The following is a 20,256-nucleotide window of genomic DNA, read 5'->3' as shown; positions in this document are numbered from 1 at the left end:
AAGCCATGTTTAAGGACGATGAATCTGACAGTAGTGTGTAGGCTGTATTGGAGATGAGCGGTGGGGAGCCTAGAAATAGCAATAGTTCAGGCAAAAGTGATGAAAAATGATCTAAAGTCTTGAGGGATGGTTGGTGATCCCAGGTCTGCAGCCCTGATGGGTCATGAACAGAGAGGGAGAATTTACTCATCTCAGTTAGGAAGCAGCTCTGGTGTCCTGATTGAGATCCAGAAGATGTGACCAAGCCACCAAAGACCACTGCTCTGTTCATTGAACCTGGCCCTGTATACATAGGCAGGCAGCCAAGCCAGTGTGATCCCAAAGCAGACAGGCCACTTGGGACCACACAATGCTTGGCAATGGTATGTCCTTAATGAGGCTTTGTTAGATGAGAAGTTCTGATTGAAAATAGTGTGTTTGAAGAAAACAGTAAGGAATTCCACAGATGCCTTCATCTGCCTTGCCAGAACCTACTCAACCAGATAGGACCTGAGACCCATGAAAAGCAAGTTCATTTCCTGCAGGGTGATGGGATCAGCATTCCTGCCTCTGGTCCTATTGAGCCTGGCCTCCCAACCTACTGTTTCCCTGCACATGAGAAGCTGATTGCACCTGTTACCAGGCTACTGTGGCTGCAGGACCTGTCCTAACACCCCTTCCCCACCCAACTCCCATCTCACACACACAGTTGTATGGGGCTGGGATGGGTAAGAGAGACATTCACATTTTAGTGTGAAATCTTTTAACTAAACTACATATTGATATTAAGAATCAGGGTTACTTCCAGTCTATGTTCATTTTGGTCTACTAGTCAGACTGTTTTGCCTGAATTAAATAGTCTTCTGAGTAAAGCAAGTAGTCTAATAGATATTTTACAGAACAGACCAAATAGTTTACCATATTGTCTGTACAGGTCCTATTACTGAAAGACAGACATTCCACCTTCCTGAATATCTTTAGGAAGACTCAGACCTTGCTATCTTACCACCACATTTTTAATAATGATCTTTTTTTCTTTTCTATTACTGCCTACATCCAACACATTTATGTGTAGCAAGTATATCTTCTTTGTCAAAGAGCTTTAAACTCACTAATCTGTTAGTCCATAAGCCAAAAGGAGAAAACAGGTTACCAGCTTTGACAAACTTAGTAAGGGAAAATCATGAGACAAGGGAATGCAAACACGTTTGTGATTCGGGCATCTTACTGCAGCCAGTGTACACCCTGGTCTCAGGAGACAAAACAAAGAGGTCCCGGGGCATTGGCTCCCAGACCACAGAGCAGAAGCAAAGGGACCAGCAGAGCTCGGAGGACTAAGGGCTGCTGCACACATCCTTTCCTCCTGGATAAGCAGGTGCCACAGGAGCAGCAGCCACCTCCTTCTGTTTCTTTCCCCTCTTCTGGCTGTGGAGGGTCCCGAGGAATGCTGGGTCTCCTGGCCCACTTCATCAGCACTCCCACCGCTTACCCCACAGCTGAGAAATTGCAGATTTAAGTGGCAAGAGCGTTTCTGGCACGTGCATGGAGTCAGGGGAAATCACTGCCTGCTCAAGTTTGCTGGAATGTTCAAGAGGCTGGTTTCATTTGATTAAAAGCTCCATCCACCAGGAAAGGAGCCAGGTCAGTGGGGAGCCTGACTGTTAGCAGAATTCTATAGGTAAGCATGAAGACAAGTGACAGGTTTGGGCTCTGCTGCTACCATTTTTCCCCGGAGAGCTCCAAGCCTTTCCAACCCCAGGCCAGTCCTCAGTTCTCCCTCTGTGCTTTGGGCATAATCTGTGAGCCTTGTGAAAAGCCAACTAAGAGTAGGCGGGTTAAGTTAACCCCTGGGTGATCTTTTCTAGGGCCATAATTGGGGAGCATACTAGGCCCAGGCCCAAGAAGGAATGGTGCTTTTTAGCTGGGTGTATCTTATATATTCTCTGTTCTGTGAGTCAAGGAGGGTAGCAAGGGAAAGGGCCCTCAAGCAGGGCTCTGAATCCTACCCTGCTTCAGGCAGAAGAGCTCCATGGTGTCCCCCTGGCCCTCTCAGACCTTTGAGAGTTAGGTAAGATTGCCTAACTCCTTAGGCAAGGGGCTTTGGATTCCAAAGCCTTCAACTCTGCAAAGTCCTCCCCTAGATGTGTTCAGATCCCTGGAGGATTTGCAGTATTGTGTAAGATCCCTGCTGAGTAAGATCCTGCCTCCTTACAAAGTTCTGCATCATTTTGCTGAAGACAGGAAAGTAAGTTACTTCTCTGATTTCCATGAGGAAAAATAAACAGAAATAAACCCAAAGCTTCAGCCATGAGAAGCACATGTAAGCACAGCAGATTTTAATAAAGAGCTGGATATCACAAGGAGAAGGTAAGAGTGTACCCAACATAGCAAGAAATCCTGAAACCCTATATCAGACATTCCTGTTTCTTAAACACCATTTTGGTTTCCCTGTTGCTGGGATCTGCTCTCCTGGCCCTTTACTGAAGCAGCCCCTTTACTGAAATCATGTCCCTTCCCACCAGCAGCTCCTCTCTCCTCCCCTTCCCTTCTCTTTCCTCCCTTCTTCCCCCTGTCTACTCCAGTCCTGTAGGAACACAGACATTTCTGCCTGCAGCCCTAGAGTTTCACCACCGAACTGATGGCACACATCATCCAGATATTTTTCCAAAGATACAGTTGATTTTTGTCATTCCCAGTAGTTATATTCTATAAAATCCTCATAAATCAGTATTAATGAGCTCTGAACCACTGCTCCTAGGAGAAATATAGGGAGGGCCAGGTTCCTGCAAGCCTCTGGTCACACGTTTGTCAGCCATTCAGTACATAACTTTGTTTTATGTGTGTGTCTGTAAAGACATCATATAAGCGATGCCAATGATTCATTAACAGTTCATTAACTATTGAACTCATGACCAACAGTACTGTAACTCATGTCTGAAGGAAGCTTGTCTAACATATATTTTCTCTGTGAGGCACGTCACAGGCTTCTTGAGTCTAGGAACAGACAGCACTTGAGCACTATGCTTGGGGTCCATTTTAAACAGCAAAATCCCCAACAAAAAGCATAAAAATGCGGAAAAGGGGGGGAGGGGCACCAACTAGCCCTCTAAAAGGACACCTTGTTGATAGTATCAGAGCCAAAATAAGAAGGCAGAGCACATATCCTTGTTCCGTCTCAGCTGGGAGCACACGTATTGGGTGACTTCATTCTTCCACTGCCCTGCAGACATCTGAGAAGGACTGCGAGGGCATTCCAGCTATTGATTTTAGAGCTGTAAATACATTTTAGCAAGCAGGTGAATTCACGAACATGGAATTGGCAGATCATAGGATGCAACTCTTCTAAGAAGCATAATGGTGCCATCTTTTGAGATAGCAGTTTTAACATTTTACAATACACGTTTTGGCATATGATTTCATTTGAAAAATCAGTTCTGCTGTCTGAAGGAGATTTGAAAGCCAGTGCTTTAGGAAACCTGATCCATGGTACATTTAATTTGGATTATCGGTCTTGTCTAGTGACAAGGACTTGATGAAACTTGTCAACCAGGTTGAGTCTTGTGTCTACAGGGAGAATAGTCCACAGATGAGAATTTTACATGAAGTAGGGAGGCTATGTTATTATGTACATTTCTAGATGATAGAGAAGATAACCAAAAGGTCATGTTTTTATTGACCTATAGGACCTTAATCAGTTTTGTATCTAATGTAGGATTCTTATTCTAGAATCCAGCCTGTAAGGTGGACCCTAAGAGTCTAACCTTGCTCTTCCTTAAGCCTGAGAAGCATTCTTCAGATCTTTCAGAGTCTCCAGGCATATTCTTCAGATTGTCACAAACCTTGGGAACATCCTGTCATTTCAATTAAAAGACAAGAACTACTATAAAGAACTCAGGTGTAGGTGTTTGTGTTGAAAATCAGAACCAGTGAGTTTACCTGAGGCCCTAGGATCAGCACTGGGTGAAATGCAGTAAACTCAGATTGATGATAAGTTTAGAGCCAGAGGTTTTATATCTTTGGAGCTTCCCCAAGGTTCCCAGGTATCCTGCCACGAACTGCTTCCACAGCTCCCCTCTGCTCTCAGCTGTGAGACATAATTGAAGGACAGATGGGTGGGTGTGCGAGGATATATGCTATTTTCATTTTAGTTATCTGAACAGCATTTACAAGCTTCAATATTCTGTTGTCCTCAAGGCATGATTCTTGGCTATGGAAACCTGACACTGGTCCATCCTCCGGCAGCTGACCACAGGCTTGTGCAGCAGTCATGTTTACAGATGGCATTTCAATCACATCGCTTACACCTTCCTCCACTGTCACCACCATTCTGACAGGAAGGAATTGCATTTACTCCATTTTTCAGAAGGTGAAAGGCAGCAGTGGCCTGCCAAGTATAGAGTCGATGAGAACAGTATCTAGTCCAAGGCCAGACAGACAAAGAAGGATGTGATTGCAGATGTGAATCAAGGAGACCTGTGATAATTCGAGAATTAGTTGATCCGTTTTTTTAGTTTTTTGAGAAAAATTATTCCAAACTTATCAATAAACCCAAGTCAAGAACATACACTCTTCATGTCATTTTGGAGCATTATTTAACACGGTCACCCAAAGGTTTTTAATTATTTAGGGCAATAAGTTTTAAGCTTCTCATCACCTTGGAAATACCTGTGGATCTTCAAAAAATACAGATGCCTGGTTCCTCCTGGACATTCTGATTGACTGGTAAGGGGTGATATGGTGGGCCAACTAAGCCCCCCCCCACCAAAGATGTCCATGACCCAGTCCTCAGAACCTGTGCATATATTGCCTTACATGGTCAAAAATTTTGCACATGTGATTGAGTTCAAGATCTTGAGACAGGAAGAGTGCCCTGGTTATCTAGGGACATGCATTGTAGTCACATGCCCTTAAGAAAGGGAGGCAGGAGAATCAGCATCAGAAAGAGAAGATGGAAGCAGAGGTCAGAGAAGGGTGAGAGGACACTCTGCAGCAGGTTTGAAGATGGAGGAAGTGGCCAAAAGCCAAGGAATAGGCGGCCTCTAAACCTGGAAATGGCAAGGAATGGCTTCTCCCCTAGAGACAGAAGGAACACAGCCCTGTGAACCCATTCTAGACTCTGACCTCCAGAATTGTAAGAGAATGAAGTGTTGATTTAAGCCTCTATGTTTCTGGTAATTTATTACTATGAGAAACTAACACAGGTGGGACCTTGGACACCAGAATTTTTTTAATTTCCCCAAATGGTCCTCATGTGCAGCAAAGTTTGGGAGCCCACTGATCTAACAAAATGTACCTGTGTCTGGCTTTGCCATTAACTATTTGATCAGGACCAGATACTACCATGAGGTTCCATCTTGCTTTCTAGATTTCTATTTTGTAGAGAAGATAAACTCAAGGTCATGATTTTATTTCCTGTAAGACTCTAGCCAGTGTTGTATCTAATCTCTAAATCATATTCCTTTTTTTCCAAAATAGCTATAAATATCTAGTTCTTCAAAATGTGTTTGGAACCAGCTTTATCATTCTACATCTCTCAATAGTTGGATACATTTTTGACATATATTCTATACGTATCATGTTTTAAACTCCTTTAAAACATACTTTTACATGTTCAGTAAGTATATGTGAGGAGACAGAAAAATGGCATGAGGATATCAGTTCCTCCACTGGGCAGAGCTTTCAGGAAGGTTGAAGAGTTGCTTCCAAAGCTCTGGAATTAAAGCCAGATCAGTCACTGTCATTGAGGCCATGTAGGTTGGTTGGGATAAAACCATCCCCTGCAGCCTCCTTCCTGATTCTCAGGATCTGCTGTCAGGCAGGGCTGGCCTTAAACCCTCACTGTGCTGCTTAATAGCAAAATGATCATGAAAATCTCTTCTTATAGTCTCTATTTGTTCATCAGAAAAATTGTGATCATCTACATCATATCATCATTCAAGGTATTCAGGAGGCGATTGCACCTAAAGCATGCAGCCCAGTCCTGGCACCTGGGTAAGCCTCAGTGCTCACATTGCCCAGACCACTGAGTGGTGCTGGCCGCAACTCCTACTTTCTTTACCTCTCTGGCCGTGCCAGTGACAGTAGTGATGCCACTGACCACAGCAGGGGTGGGTGCATTACATTAAGTGGCTGAAAGAGTTTGACTCCCAGAAGGTCTAGATTGGCCTTGTAGAAATTTCAGCCCAAGGGAGATCCTGACTCCATGTGCAGGTGCTCTCAGGCAGCCTGCAGGGCTTTGCAAGCTGATGGCCTATATTTCACACTGGGGAAAGGATGCCATTGTTGGCCTTCTTCCCCTTTGACATTTCTGCCATTCACGTACATTCCTCTCACTGATGTGCTGGGCTGGCTTCATATTACATGCTGTGGCAATTACGTGGGAATGAATGGGCTTTGCATTTCTTCCCATAATTATCTGTCAACATGGCTGAAATAGTGGGCACTGGGTGCACAGGGAAAGATTCTCTGGCTATATACATTGAGTGTACAGCTGAAGCTGCTTCTTTGCTTGGCTGCAAGTGACAGCATGCCCAACACATAAAGACATCCAGGTCCTCATCAGGACTGAGACTCAGGCACCTCGCAGTTGAGTCTGCAAAACTGTCCCTGGGCAGCTGAGGTTGAGGTCTGGTTACAAAGGCTTGTGCCTGCAATGGGAAGGAAGTCGACCCAGCAAAGTCAAATGATTAAGAATCTGGAGAGATTGATTTCAGGGCTTAAATACCTACTCTTCAGTTGATCTGACTCTGAATCAAGAGAGATAGGAATGTTAACCATGCAAGGAATGTTGACCAGATAAAGTGCTAGATAGGTAAGGCTCTCATTAAAGGTCACTCAGAGGTTACATGGAAAATAGGTGAAGCAAGACTACAGCCATCACTAGAGAGGAGAACAAAAACGTGTCATGTACTGAACGTACTGAGCATGAATGAGAATAGCAGCCCCTCATTGGAGTAAATTATGTAGATGATTAAGATAGCTTCATTTACAGGTATGAAAAATTCATTAGTTAATTTAGTTGGTCAGTTTTTCAACAAACATTTACTGAAGTTCTGCAAACACCAGACAGTGTGCTGAGCAAAGATAGCTAGAAAGCACAGCCAAGCTCAAGAGCATAGTCTGTGCAGTTAATGTAATAAATACTACTGGAGGTACAGACGTAGTGTGGCGGAGCCCTAGGAAGGACTGATACCCTGTGAGAGACTTTCAAAAGTTATGGTTGTTTTATGTAATGGAGCATCTCCTTCTATGTAGTTAGGTAGCAAACTCCTTTTACTAGTTCAGTTTTAGGAGACTCTCTCAAAACAGGGAAAGAGAGAGAGCTCTGAGCTTGTCCTTCAGTGACTAGCAATCAGCAGCTGTTTGATTGCAGCCAGAGGATGCTCTCAGATGAAGGAAGCACAGTGTGTAATAGACTTATTTTGTTTCCAGGTAGAAGGTGTATATATTATATTCTTTGAGGATATTCAACTCTACTATAAAAGATAATCACACACATAGGATGGAGGAAAGTCACAAGATGTGTTAGGTATTGTACCAGGTTGAGTAGTGTCCACCCCCAAAATTAATGTTCCCTTGATTCCTGTGAATGTGACCTTATTTGGAAATGGGGTATTTGCAGATATAACTAATTGAAATGAGGTCATGCTAGATTAGGGTGGGCCCTAAATCCAGTGGCCGGTATCCTTATAAGAAGGCCACATGAAACACAGGAGACAGAGAAGGCAGCCACTGAAGTCAGTGGCAGGGATTAGAGTGATGTGTCCACAAGCTAAGGAACACCAAGGACTGCCAGCATCCCCCAGAGCTGGGAGAAAGGCATGGGACTCTGCCCCAGAGCCCACGGAAAGAACCGACTCTGCTGGTCCCTTGTTTCAGTCTTCTGGCCTCCAGAAATGTGATACTGGGGCACGACACAAGGTTGAATACCAGGAAGCAGGGATCCTTGGGAGCCTTGTGGATGGTGGTGGCCACAGAAAACAAGTTAAACAGGTGAATATTCCCCAAATCCTTGTCCTGTGGTTTTTTATACGTTCATATAAAGATAAGTAAGCGAGTTTTCCCAGTAGAGACTTCAGTCAGCCATAGACTCAGAGCCGTCAACCTGAGACAAAAAGTAACATTAGGAGAACTAGTATAGAAATACATTCAGTTGAAATATTCCGGTGCGGCACTAAGAAAAGTATCCAGTACCAAAATTAGTTGTGAGACAGAGAGCATCAGTTCTTTTAACGGAAATGTCTGAAAACTGGTTGTAGGAGGGTTTGCTGGAGTGAGTACTATTGCTATGCATAGTCCTACCTAAAGGAGGTGATCAAGAGTCACTTAATGGATTGTTTGGAGAGCTTGAAATGTGTTTTCCTTAGTTGGAGGCCAAAACGGATATACGTCTGACTGTGCTCAGGAAATCTGGAAGTCAAGCAAGATATGCCGGTGAATGTTGGGTATTTTGTGCTGAAGAGTTGCCAGTTTGGGATTGCTCTGAACCTCCAGAGTCTGCCTGGGCAGAGAATGCATGTGTTCTTTTGAACCGAAGGGGTCCTGGGAGTGGAGCCATCCTAGATACCTTTAAAATCCAGGTAGAGGCCCATCTGCAAGAGGAGGAGCCCAAAAAGAGATTCTGTGTTGCCTGAAGCAATAAAAAAAACAAGAGCTGAGCGAGGAAGAGCCAGCTGATGAAGCACTGTTGGCAGGAATTGCACCCAAAGACACAAAGAGAAGGAATTGCCAAAAAACCCACAAAATGGCTTATGAGAGTCAGATTCAGGTATCTTCTGGCCCAGAGAGAGTGAGCCATCTTAGACCAATATGAGCTGAGCAAGAACTTTCTGGTACCGTAGGCTGTCTCCCTGCCTGGGTAGCAAGCTAGGGCAGGGGGCAGGGGAGACCATCAGGCAGGAAAAAAGAGAAAGAAAACCCTTTCTTCACGTCACAGTCCAGCAGCCAGGCAGTTCACAGGAGGTCCTAACGAGGGAGGTAAGTTTAATGGTAACTCAGGTTTGAAGCTTATTACCCGACACTAGACACGTGAAATTATTGAAGTTAATACTGTGCATCTTAGGGTGGTTGAAGGACTGTCTCTTATTAAAAGGGTAGTCAAGTGTTTTTTCCAGAGACAGGGTTGTACCAGACGTTAGGAGACAAGGTAAAGTTATTTATATGATTCTATCCTATGATCTCTCCTTGTTCAATTTTTAAGTTTCACTAGAAACCGCCTCTGTATTTGAATTTGGATCATTTTAAATATGAGGCTCTGACTCCTTCCGAAGTGAGTTACAGCTAGCACAGACAGTATTGTAATGATTATCAAGCTCAGAGCTTGGCAGAAAAAAAACTGAATGGAGCCCAAATATCACGTGTCACATGCCTGTAGGCCTGAGACTGTGACAGAAGTTCCTCTCAAGGCCTTGTGACAGGTTCTTACTCCCCCACTTCAAGTCCCATTCAGCTACTGGCCCTTCACTCATTTGTCCACACAACCATTTATTCACTCAGTCAACCTTTTCAGAGCTTCTGCCACATGGCTGGAACCCTCCCTTCCACTCCTGAGAAAACTGTGTTTCGCAACTAGTTCTTTCCTCTACCGCCAAGATTTCTCCCAGGATCATCAGCTCATCTGCACTGAGCGAATGGCAGCTTTCCTGCAAGAAATATTTGGATAGGTTTAGAGAAAGTGAGATATGACACAGGCTTGGAGGTCTACCATATACATAATTATATATGAAGATGTTTCTTTTTCTTTTTTTTTTTTGAGAACGCATCTCTCATATTTATTGATCAAATGGTTGTTAACAACAATAAAATTCTGTATAGGGGAGTCAGTGCTCAATGCACAATCATTAATCCATCTCAAGCCTAATTCTCATCAGTCTCCAATCTTCTGAAGCATAACAAACAAGTTCTTACATGGTGAACGAATTCTTACATAGTGAATAAGTTACATGGTGAACAGTACAAGAGCAGTCATCACAGAAACTTTCGGTTTTGATCACGCATTATGAACTATAAACAATCAGGTCAAATATGAATATTTGTTTGATTTTTATACTTGATTTATATGTGGATCCCACATTTCTCCCTTTATTATTATTATTTTTTTATTTTTAATAAAATGCTGAAGTGGTAGGTAGATGCAAGATAAAGGTATAAAACATAGTTTAGTGTTGTAACAGAGCAATTGTAGATGATCAGGTGTGTGCCTTAGACTATGTGTTAATCCGAGCTAGACAAGGCCAATAAAACATCCACGGATGCAGAAGATTTCTCTCAAAACGGGGGGGAGGGGGGGTGAGGTTCTAAGCTTCACCACTGTTGATCCACAATTTCTCACCTGATGGCCCCCCTGCAACGGTGCCTGTCTTAGGTTGTTCCTCCCTTGAGGAATCTTACCCGTCTCTGGCTAACCAGTCATCTTCCGGGGCCATACAGGGAGATGTAAAGTTGGTAAGTGAGAGAGAAGCCATATTGTTTGAAAAGGTTAGCTTTTTACTTCTTTGCAGATTTATGCCCTGTGGTTTCTATGCCCAGCATTTGTCTTGAGGTATCTTTACCACTTGGAGGAATTATGATACTCGGTAAATTCGATATGAGGCACGAATTCTATTTAAGGGTTGTAGTTAGGAAGGAAGAAGAAAAGCTATAGAGGTAGCAGATGGAAGAAAACCTGAGAGGATTGATTATTTCTTTGACATATCTTCTTGTAGATTAACTTAAGCATGTATAGGTTTTAAACTACCAACTAAATTGTGCATACATATTAACATAATAGGAATATAGTTACATAAACAAAGCAGATCTATAATTAGCAGCCATCTCCAGTGAAGCCATGAAAACCAGTTAGGCACCCTAGGCATTTGTGAAAATTTGTCTATGATATGATGGATATTGTCCAACTGTACTTGAACAGTCTGAGAGAAATCAGACAAATTAAAGCAACCCATTTCTGGGAACTCACATCCCATATGTTCTTTTAACCGTAGATAGTCTGTAGTCGTAAGATTTTGGAGCGCTACAACTTGCACTTCTCCTAATTCTTGGTTGAGTTCCAACAGTATAGAACCAGTCAAATTTGTTGTTTTACTGTATGCACAGGCCAGCTTAGATATCTCCTTCTTCATTTCAATAGCAAGTCCAGGAAACGGTGGGATGGATGCAACTACAGCTGCAGCATCGTCTGGATTTTTGTGGAGGTTTTTTGATGATCATCTTCTGGTATGAATCTTCCAGAGAGTGCTGATGTTGGAAGTTCTTCTTCATATCGTATCTTAGTTCATTTTCTGGGTAGCCAAATTAGGCTTTGATCTTCTGTATAAAAACAAACAGACCCTTTCCCCACACTTTGATATGCCCTTTATACCATTGTGTAGAACTGATTGGAGGTCACCACACAGGAACTGCCGTTTTTTTTTATTAAGAGAAAGGAATATTATCAGAATAGTGTACCTCCATAGCCAATCATCTGACACCCTTTAAGTGATCAAAATTAAGGATATGTAAAGCATGCGTTAATCTTTGATTTACCATTAGTTTTATCCTATCAAGGAGTAATCCCCCTTTTCTTTCTTTTTTTTAAATCTTTAATCTACACTTACATGAAGAATATTATGTTTACTAGGCGCTCCCCTATAACAGGTCCCCCCTATAAACCACATTACAGTCACTGTCTATCAATCAGCATAGCAAAATGTTGTAGAATCACTACTTGTCTTCTCTGTGTTGTACAGCCCACCCCTTTCTCCCTCCCCCCCATGCATGCTAATCTTAATCCCCCCTTTCTTCTTCACCCCCCATCCCTCCCTGTCCACCCATCCTCCACAGTACCTTTCCCTTTGGTACCTGTTAGTCCATTTTTGGGTTCTGTAATTCCGCTGCTGTTTTGTCCCTTCAGTTTTTCCTTTCTTCTTATACTCCTTAGATGAGTGAAATCATTTGGTATTTCTCTTTCTCCGCTTGGCTTATTTCACTGAGCATAATACCCTCCAGCTCCATCCATGTTGCTGCAAATGGTAGGATTTTTCCCTCTTCTTATGGCTGAGTAGTATTCCATTGTGTATATGTACCACATATTCTTTATCCATTCATCTACCAATGGACATTTAGGTTGCTTCCAGTTCTTGGCTGTTGTAAATAGTGCTGCGATAAACATAGGGTGCATCTGTCTTTCTCAAACTTGATTGCTGCGTTCTTAGGGTAAATTCCTAGGAGTGGAATTCCTGGGTCAAATGGTAGGTCTGTTTTGAGCATTTTGATGAACCTCTATACTACTTTCCACAATGGTTGAACTAATTTACATTCCCACCAGCAGTGTAGGAGGGTTCCCCTTTCTCCACAGCCTTGCCAACATTTGTTGTTGTTTGTCTTTTGGATGGCAGCCATCCTTACTCGTGTGAGGTGATATTTCACTGTAGTTTTAATTTGCATTTCTCTGATAATTAGCAATGTGGAGCATCTTTTCAGTGTCTGTTGGCCATCTGTATTTCTTTTTTGGAGAACTGTCTGTTCAGATCCTCTGCCCATTTTTTAATTGGATTATTTGTTTTTTATTTGTTGAGGCGTGTGAGCTCTTTATATATTTTGGATGTCAAGTCTTTGTCGGATCTGTCATTTACAAATATAATCTCCCGTACTGTAGGGTTCCTTTTTATTCTATTGATGGTGTCTTTCGCTATACAGAAGCTCTTCAGCTTAATGTAGTCCCACTTGCTCATTTTTGCTTTTGTTTTCCTTGCCCGGGGAGATATGTTCAAGAAGAGGTCACTCATGTTTATGTCTAAGAGGTTTTTGCCTATGTTTTTTTCCAAGAGTTTAATGGTTTCATAACTTACATTCAGGTCTTTGATCCATTTTAAGTTTACCTTTGTATATGGGGTTAGACAATGGTCCAGTTTCATTCTCCTACATGTAGCTGTCCAGTTTTGCCAGCACCATCTGTTGAAGAGACTGTCATTTTGCCATTGTATGTCCGTGGCTCCTTTATTGAATATTAATTGACCATAAATGTTTGGGTTAATTTTTGGAGTCTCTAATCTGTTCCACTGGTCTGTGGCTCTGTTTTTGTGCCAGTACCAAATTGTCTTGATTACTATGGCTTTGTAGTAGAGCTTGAAGTTGGGGAGTGAGATCCCCCCTAATTTATTCTTTTTTTTCAGGATTGCTTTAGCTATTCGGGCTCTTTGGTGTTTCCATATGAATTTTTGAATTGTTTGTTCCAGTTCATTGAACAATATTGCTGGTAATTTGATAGGGATTGCATCAAATTTGTATGTTGCTTTGGGCAGGATGGCGATTTTGACGATATTAATTCTTCCTAGCCATGAGCATGGGATGAGTTTCCATTTGTTAGTGTCCCCTTTAATTTCTCTTAAGAGTGACTTGTAGTTTTCAGGGTATAGTTCTTTCACTTCTTTGGTTAGGTTTATTCCGAGGTATTTTATTCTTTTTGATGCATTGGTGAATAGAATTGTTTTCCTGATTTCTCTTTCTATTGGTTCATTGTTAGTGTATAGGAAAGCTACAGATTTCTGTCTGTTAATTTTGTATCCTGCAACTTTGCTGTATTCCGATATCAGTTCTAGTAGTTTTGGAGTGGAGTCTTTAGGGTTTTTTATGTACAGTAGCACATCATCCGCAAATAGTGACAGTTTAACTTCTTCTTTACCAATCTGCATTCCTTGTATTTCTTTGTTTTGTCTGAATTCTGTGGCTAGGACCTCCAGTACTATGTTAAATAAGAGTGGGGAGAGTGGACATCCCTGTCTGGTTCCCGATCTCAGAGGAAATGCTTTCAGCTTCTCGTTGTTCAGTATAATGTTGGCTGTGAATTTATCATATATGGCCTTTATTATGTTGAGGTACTTGTCCTCTATTCCCATTTTGCTGAGAGTTTTTATCATGAATGAATGTTGAATTTTGTCAAATGCTTTTTCAGCATCTATGGAGATGATCATGTGGTTTTTGTCTTTCTTTTGTTGATGTGGTAAATGATGATGATGGATTTTCGAATGTTGTAACATCCTTGCATCCGTGGGATGAATCCCACTTGGTCATGGTGTATGATCCTTTTGATATACTGTTGAATTCTGTTTGCTAATATTTTATTGAGTATTTTTGCATCTACATTCATCAGGGATATTGGTCTGTAGTTTTCTTTTTTGGTGGGGTCTTTGCCTGGTTTTGGTATTAGGGTGATGTTGGCTTCATAGAATGAGTTTGGGAGTATTCCCTCCTCTTCTATTTTTTGGAACAGTTTCAGGAGAATTGGTATTTTGTCCTCTCTTTGTGTCTGATATAATTCCGAGGTAAATCCGTCTGGCCCCGGGGTTTTGTTCTTGGGTAGTGTTTTGATTACCATTTCAATTTCTTTGCTCATAATTGGTTTGTTTAACCTTTGTGTTTCTTCCTTGGTCAGTCTTCAGAAGTTATATTTTTCCAGGAAGTTGTCCATTTCTTCTAGGTTTTCCAGCTTGTTGGCATATAGGTTTTCATAGTAGTCTTTAATAATTCTTTGTATTTCTGTGGAGTCTGTCATGATTATTCCGTTCTCATTTCTGATTCTGTTGATTTGTGTTGATTCTCTTTTTCTCTTAATAAGTTTGGCTAGAGGCTTATCTATTTTGTTTATTTTCTCAAAGATCCAGCTCTTGGTTTCGTTTATTTTTGCTACTGTTTTATTCTTCTCAGTTTTGTTTATTTCTTCTCTGATCTTTTTTATGTCCCTCCTTCTGCTGACTTTAGGCCTCATTTGTTCTTCTTTTTCCAGTTTCGATAATTGTGATGTTAGACTATTCATTTGGGATTGTTCTTCCTTCTTCACGTGTGCCTGGATCACTATATACTTTCCTCCTAAGACTGCTTTTGCTTCGTCCCACAGAAGTTGGGGCTTTGTTTTGTTGTTGTCATTTGTTTCTATATATTCCTTGATCTCTATTTTGATTTGTTCGTTGATCCATTGATTATTTATTAGCATGTTGTTAAGCCTCCATGTGTTTGTGAGCCTTTTTGTTTTCTTTGTAGAATTTATTTCCAGTTTTATACCTTTGTGGTCTGAAAAATTGGTTCGTAGAATTTCAGTATTTTGGAATTTACTGAGGCTCTTTTTGTGAGCTAGTATGTGGTCTATTCTGGAGAATGTTCCATGTGCACTTGAGAAGATTGTATATCCTGTTGCTTTTGGATGTAGAGTTCTATAGATGTCTATTAGGTCCATCTGTTCTAGTGTGTTGTTCAGTGCCTGTGTGTCCTTACTAATTTTCTGCCCGGTGGATCTATCCTTTGGGGTGAGTGGTGTGTTGAAGTCTCCTAAAATGAATGCATTGCAGTCTATTTCTCTCTTTAGTTCTGTTAGTATTTGTTTCACATATGCTGGTGCTCCTGTGTTGGGTGCATATATATTTAGAATGGTTATATCCTCTTGTAGGACTGAGCCCTTTATCATTATGTAGTGTCCTTCTTTATCTCTTGGTACTTTCTTTGTTTTGAAGTCTATTTTGTCTGATATTAGTACTGCAACCTCTGCTTTCTTCTCACTGATGTTTGCCTGAATATGTTTTTCCATCCCTTTACTTTTAGTCTGTGCATGTCTTTGGGTTTGAGTTGAGTTTCTTGTAAGCAGCATATAGATGGGTCTTGCTTTTTTATCCATTCTATTCCTCTGTGTCTTTTGATTGGTGCATTAAGTCCATTTACATTTAGGGTGACTATTGAGAGATATGTACTTATTTCCATTGCAGGCTTTAGATTCATGGTTACCAAAGGTTCAAGGTTAGCCTCTTTACTATCTTACTGCCTATCTTAGCTCGCTTATTGAGCTGTTATATACACTGTCTGGAGATTCTTTTCTTCTCTCCTTTCTTATTCCTCCTCCTCCATTCTTCATATGTTGTTTGTTTTGTTCTGTGCTCTTTTTAGGAGTGCTCCCATCTAGAGCAGTCCCTGTAAGATGCCCTGTAGAGGTGGTTCGTGGGAAGCAAATTCCCTCAGCTTTTTCTTGTCTGGGAATTGTTTAATCCCACCCTCATATTTAAATGATAGACGTGCTGGATACAGTATCCTTGGTTCAAGGCCCTTCTGTTTCATTGCATTAAATATATCATGCCATTCTCTTCTGGCCTGTAAGGTTTCTGTCGAGAAGTCTGATGTTAGCCTGATGGGTTTTCCTTTATAGGTGACCTTTTTCTCTCTAGCTGCCTTTAAAACTCTTTCCTTGTCCTTGATCCTTGCCATTTTAATTATTATGTGTCTTGGTGTTGTCCTCCTTGGATCCTTTCTGTTGGGGGTTCTGTGTATTTCCGTGGTCTCTTCGATTATTTCCTCCCCCAGTTTGGGGAAGTTTTCAGCAATTATTTCTTCAAAGAGACTTTCTATCCCTTTTCCTCTCTCTTCTTCGGTACCCCTAACCCCTATAATATGGATATTGTTCCTTTTGGATTGGTCACATAGTTCTCTTAGTATTGTTTCATTCGTGGAGATCCTTTTATCTCTCTCTATGTCAGCTTCTATACGTTCCTGTTCTCTGGTTTCTATTCCTTCAATGGCCTCTTGCATCTTATCCATTCTGCTTATAAATCCTTCCAGGGTTTGTTTCACTTCTGTGATCTCTTTCCTGACATCTGTGATCTCCCTCCGGACTTCATCCCATTCCTCTTGCATTTTTCTCTGCATCTCATCCCATTGCTCTTGCGTTTTTCTCTGCATCTCTGTCAGTATGTTCATGATTTTTATTTTGAATTCTTTTTCAGGAAGACTGGTTAGGTCTGTCTCCTCAGGTGTTGTCTGTGTGATCTTTGTCTGCCTGTAGTTTTGCCTTTTCATGGTGATAGAGATAGTTTGCAGAGCTGGTCCAAGTGACAGCTGGAAGAGCTTTCCTTCTTGTTTGTTTGTGGCCTTCCTCTCCTGGGAGAATAGCGACCTCTAGTGGCTTGTGCTTGGCAGCTGTGCACAGACAGGGCTTCTGCGTCCTGCCCGGTTGCTATGGAGTTTATCTCTGCTGTTCCTGTGGGCATGGCCTGGCTGGGGCTGCTCCTCCAAAATGGTGGAGCCCCGTTGGAGGGCGAGCAGCAGGGAGGCTATTTGTCTCTGTAATGGGCGTTTGTGCTCCCTGCTACCCAGGGGGTTAGAGTGCCCAGAGATCCCCAGGTTTCCTGCCTCTGGGCTACGTGTCCTCTCCTGCCCCTTTAAGACTTCCAGAAAGCACTCTCCAAGCCAAAACAACAACAGCAACAACAAAAGAAAAATAATTAAATAAATATTTTTTTAAAAAAAGGAAAAACGCACGATTTTCTTTGTCCTCAGGTGCCGGTCTCAGGCACCCGTTCACCAGTCTTGCTGCCCTGTTTCCCTAGTATTGGGGTCCCTGTCCCTTTAAGGCTTCCAAAAAGCACTCGTCAAAAAAAAAAAAAAAGCCACTCCCGTTTCTTTGTTCTCCGGCGTCAGCCTCAGGCACCGGCTCACCGGTTCTGCCACCCTCAGCCTCAGGCACCGGCTCACCGGTTCTGCCACCCTGATTCCCCAGTATCCAGGACCCCACACATGCACTGTGTCTGTGCTCTGGTCTGGAATCCTGGGGCTGGGTGTTCAGCAGTCCTGGGCTCCCTCCCTGCTGACTCCTCTCCTCCCACTGGGGGCTGGGGGTAGGGGCGCTCGGGTCCCGCTGGGCCGGGGCTTGTATCTTACCCCCTTCGCGAGGCGCTGGATTCTCGCAGGTGTGGATGTGGTCTGGATGTTGTCCTGTGTCCTCTGGTCTCTATTTAAGGAAGAGTTGTCTTTTTTATATTTTCATAGATAAATGTGGTTTTGGGAGGATATTTCTGCTGCTCTACTCACGCTGCCATCTTGGCTCCGCGTCTCTCGAGTTGTGTCATATTTTTATGCATATTATGTAAATGGAAAATCGCTGGGAAATTGCCAGTCCTCTGAATTATCCCCAGTTTTTCTCCAGGGAAAAATGGAAGTTACGTGAAGAAATGAGTCAGACTGTATCTGAAAGTGAAATGACTGAAAGCTCTAATTGATTCTTAATGCAAAGCCAGCTCAAGGCCTGTCTGGTAGAGTGCTTGCAGTGGGCTTCAGAGGCTCTGTGCTCAGCAGGTTCCGGGTATCCTCACTATCTTTGACTTACTTTCTGACCATACACCTGTTCCCTCTTTGGTCTTGTTTCTGTATTTCTACTTATAGATTTAGATAGAACATTCTTTCATTGCATTTCTGGTTAGTTAAAACGCTCAAGCTTTTATCATCTCTACATCTATTTTTGTGATCATTTTATAACATCTAAATTGTAGCATTTATTTTCCCCAAATAAATGTTGTGTTCATTTCAACCTATCTTTCCCATTTATTATCATTTTTTTATATATTTTTTGCATCATGTATTTAATTAATTATCTTCCAAGCTTAATGTTCTTCACTCACTACAGAACATGGCACACACTAGTGCTAATACTCATCCCAGTTTCGATCTTAAAATCCACGCCCTTGGTTGTGGTGTTGAGTAAACACCTACTCGTGCTAATGTTCAGCCCACATTTCTCTCTATTACTACTGCTACTACTACAGTTGTGCTGGGTATCTTCCAGTTGTCCCTCCACACCTTACCCTTCCCACCTTACTTTGTGCCATGGGAGGCTGGCCCTTGCGGACCACATCAATGGACTTCTTAGCTCTCTGGCTTCTAATTGAGTTCAGTCCATGTTGCTGGCTGGAGATAGGAGGCAGGAAGAGGAGTGAGGTCAGGATATTTTTTCCTCCTTGCTCCTTTCTTGCTGAATTCCTATGGATTGGTTGCTTCTCTTGACTCAGGTCCACTCAGTCCCATAGGGAGACTTTAGGCATCTCATAATTATTACACATTTTGTGGACTATGAGAAAAATGGATACTCACCTTAAATATACAGCTATTACATTCATATCAGTTTATGTCTATTACTGATTACTGTCATAGAAACACACATAAAATTTTATCATCTTCGGGTCACTATGTTTGACGACATCCATACTGTTGCATTTTAGTGATAGTTTGAATGTTGCTTGCAGCTTGACATATAACCCACATGTCACAATTAAGTTATTAACTGCGTGGAGAACATACTTACACTTAGCACTTCCATGTTGCTTTCCATCTTTAATGTGTACAACAAATAGGAGTTAATCAATAACAGAACAGTGTATTCAGTAATGATCTTTTACTATTGCTTGGTTCATTTCAGATCAGAGGCCTTTTATTAGTAAGCCCATAAAACTGATGACAAGTTTCCAGTTAATAGACAAGATTTATTTGGGTATGTACTTCTACATCCTCTGTCTCTTTACTAGCTTGGCTTCCCATTAGATGGTAAGCCCCTAAAAGCAGAGACTGTCCTTTATCTCAGTATCCCCTGGACCTGGTATAGGATCTAACACCTGGTAAACATTCAAACAAATACTTGTAGAATGGATAAATGAGTGGACGTTGTAGTGAACTGTCGAGGTGATCATGAGTCTACTGTGACAAGGGTCTAAAAGGTTGTACTTTTAATGTCAGATATTTTCAATCACCCTCTGAATTGTAAAGAAGGGTCATAGTTTGAAGCTTTTCAAAACTCATGACAGTATCTCTTTGAAGCTAAAAACCATCCTGTACCAATGAAATGGATATGTCCCGCCTAGTTAATTAGCCTGAAATGTGTTCTTTCCTCTGTATTCACCGCTTGAGGAAATATTTGCTCCACATAACTCTACTAAATGAACTGAAGGCAGAGATTTTCACCACCATCTGCAGAGCTGCCATCGCTTTCCCTTGGTGCCTTGAATGTTGGGAAGAATGTTGAGTCTGCCCTGACATTTGACAAGAGATGCTGTCACTTTCCAAGCAGGTCACCAGTTCATGGAAGTGATTGTGAGCAGCTTTCGCAAGCAATAGCTGACGTGTGTGGCATCTACATCATTGCTTTTCAACACCTGCATCAGGGAGTAGGAGAAATATTTTGAAATGAAGGAAAAGAAGACTGTTCCAAAAGATAAAACCCAGTGTGGAAAATAAGTCTTTCACAGCTCTGTGTAAAACACACACACAAACAAAAAAAAATATCAATGTCATGTGTCAACAAGCATGGAAAGGATAACTGAAAACAGAGTCCAAGTTATACTGAAGAAGAATCAGGTTTAAAAAATGATCTGTGAGACAATGTGATCTGGTCCCCTTATTTTACAGATGAGGAAATTTCAACCCAACCAAATGACTTGCTGAAGGTCATGTAGCCAGGGCTTTTCTACTGTTTTCGTCAATACCATGTTCATTTCCACA

This window comes from Manis javanica, chromosome 1, assembly GCF_040802235.1.
Source record: "Manis javanica isolate MJ-LG chromosome 1, MJ_LKY, whole genome shotgun sequence".
Taxonomy (NCBI): Eukaryota; Metazoa; Chordata; class Mammalia; order Pholidota; family Manidae; genus Manis; species Manis javanica.
This window is presented reverse-complemented; position numbering follows the sequence as displayed.